This window comes from Schistocerca cancellata, chromosome 1 (genome assembly GCF_023864275.1).
Source record: "Schistocerca cancellata isolate TAMUIC-IGC-003103 chromosome 1, iqSchCanc2.1, whole genome shotgun sequence".
Classification (NCBI taxonomy): Eukaryota; Metazoa; Arthropoda; class Insecta; order Orthoptera; family Acrididae; genus Schistocerca; species Schistocerca cancellata.
In genome coordinates, this window is record NC_064626.1 from 627,612,054 (window position 1) to 627,614,847 (window position 2,794).

At 45.0% G+C, this 2,794-nt stretch overlaps 1 non-coding gene across 1 annotated transcript; it reads right to left on the minus strand.

Annotated features, from left to right (window-relative positions):
• Positions 1-1,860: 1,860 nt before the first annotated feature.
• On the minus strand, positions 1,861-1,936 carry Trnaa-agc (transfer RNA alanine (anticodon AGC)). Its single transcript has one exon. It is a non-coding gene; the product is annotated as a tRNA-Ala (tRNA).
• Positions 1,937-2,794: the final 858 nt, after the last annotated feature.

The following is a 2,794-nucleotide window of genomic DNA, read 5'->3' on the forward strand; positions in this document are numbered from 1 at the left end:
CAGATATGCCCAAACCTCTGCTGCACGTTTACATCCTCCAATTTGCTGATGGCACCACCTTTCTGACCCACTATTTTATTTTTCAATGGTCCCTTCAAACCCACCTCGACTAGTGCAACCAGTGTCTCCTTAGCATCAACTCTTCCAAGACCCAGGCAAACATCATAGGTTGTACCACCCGCTCCCTCCAGCTCCAAGTTTTTACCTCACCGTTTATGGTTGCCCTATCCAGCTCACTCCTTCTGTGAAATAACTTGACCTCACCCTTGACTGTCACCTCACCTGGACTCCCTATCTCCTCACAATACAACACAAATCCCACAATAGACTCTGCCTCCTGAAACTACTGTCCATCCAGACATGGGGACTGCATCCTTCCACCATCCTTCACACCTACAAATCCTTGATCTGTCCCATCCTTTGCTATGCCAGTATCACCTGGATTTTCACCCTGCCCAGATTCTATAAAGCCCTGCAAATTCTTGAATGTCAGGCACTCTGCCTCACCTTCTGTCCCCCACACATATCCTCTCCAAGCTCGCCCCCTTCCCACATCTTCTCCTTTTTCTTGAAGACGTCTGCACCCTGTATGTCAGCCCTAGTGTCTTCTGTCCTCACTACCCCTAACCCATTGATACACTTTTACTGTGGTGTCCCATCCTCTCTCCATCTCCACACCTACCCCCTCCTCTTCACACACAACTTCAAAGCACCTACCCCTCCCAGACGATGAGCTTCGTCCTGATATCTACCTCTCCTACCAACTCTAACCCTACCTTTCCCCTCCCCACTCAGGGCTCCCCTCCTCTTCCCTTCTGACCCCCCCCCCCCATCTGACTCATGTGCCTTTCCTGCCACTCTCTGCCCCCTCCTATCCCCTCTTTTCCGCTCTGTCAGGCCTCCCATTCCTTGGCAGGTACCTCCCAGCAGATTTTACTCTTTGTCATGTGTGCTCTGTCTTGAGCAGTGGTTTTTAAGTGTTGTTGTTCTGGAGTGTTTGAATACTGTGGCCAACTTTTAACCTGCGCATGTGACTTCAGTGCTACGCCAATTGCCTGCTGTGTTTTTTAACTTTATGTGGACTTCTGATATATTCCCATGGCTAAAATATTCTGAAGATTACTTTATCTCTTCTTGTAACACAATTTTATTCTTTTTTTCACAGAACTGTCTACACTTTCTCTATAAACAGAAAACATGCATATCTTAAATTTCGTAGAGCGCCACATAAATGCCGAAATATTAAAAATCACAATGTTTTGGTCATGTTTATGTTATACCTGTGTCAGACTGATAATTTTTAAAAGTAGTGTCAGAGCAGCAGTAATTATCTGAAACGCTGTCAGCCCCTGGTAGCTGAGTGATCAGCACGACGGAATCTCATACCTAATGGTCCAGGTTCGATTCTCGACTGGGTCGGAGATTTTCTCCAGCCAGGGACTAGATGTTGAGTTGTCCTTATCACCATCATTTCATCCATATCGACACTCAAGTCGCCGAATTGGCTTCAACTCGAAAGACTTGCACCAGGCTAACGGTCTACCCGACGGGAGGCCCTAGCCACACGGCATTTCCATTTTCATCTGAAACGCTGTACAGTTCAAGTAAGTCAAACCATCCAGCTCTGGGTTGGCAGCGTTGCCATATGGTAGACGCAGGTTTAATTACTTTTATTTGAATTCATGGTGTCTGTTCTTGTGGACATGACCAAAACAACAGACATTTCCACGCCCAGTCCACAGCTGTGATACATATTATGTAAATTGAAGGTGGAAGAGAGAGATAGGAAAGTAAAGGGAAGGGGCTACTGATATCTGTTGTATCGGGACATTACGCGGAATCAGCGGTGACGACGTAAGATGTGAGCTAGACCAGGATTCGAACCTGGGATCTCCTGCTTGCTAGGCAGTTGCGTAAACCACTGCGCCACCTGGACACAGTGTTTACCACAACTGGGCGGACTATCTCGGCGCGCCTTTCGGCCAACCTACATTCCCAGTCAGCGCCACCTACCTGCAGAACCCATCCATATCCTCCATCTTCACTACTTTGAGATTCCTGCAGGAGGTCGGACGTAATTGTGCATCCGCACTGAAGGAGGTGGATTCATTGGCCATCGAGGTGAGTTAATTATATGAATGCGTTGTGTCTGTTCTTTTGGACATGTCCCTTCCCTTTCCTTTCCCTTTTCCCTCCTCCACCTTCAATTTATATAATATCATTCATTTACGTCCATCTTTTGCACTGTGTTGTTCATAACAGATGGCATCCTTATTTACTATTTTTCAATACGCATGCCCTAGAATTACTTTTTCTCTTGCTTATCTCTTTCTTCACTTCTGACAATTATGTGATAACGTGAAAAGTGTTCTGGTGATGAGGTTACCATGGTCTGGTGTCTACGTTAAAATGTTGCTCCACCCCCACCTCCAAACCCCCCCAACCCACCCCCATCCCCATATAACTAGCTAGGAAAGCTAGGTCAAAAGGTCAGAGTAAGGGAATGGCATGTACACTCTAATAGAATCAAGCTATTAAATCTTTTTCTTAAAACAAACTTCCGGTTTAAGGAATTTTCCCTCGTATACTGCGTGTACAAAATATTAAAAATTAAACCATGTCTCTTTTTCGACAAGAAAGTATGTGAGGACTGCGATAAATAATAGTTTCAAAATAGAAATTTGTCCAACAACAAGATTTTTTTGAATATGTATGAACTGTAATCTTGAATTAAAATATCACATTAACCATCACTACGGACGTTCCTCTGGCAGAAACGAGAAATGTGGAAAAA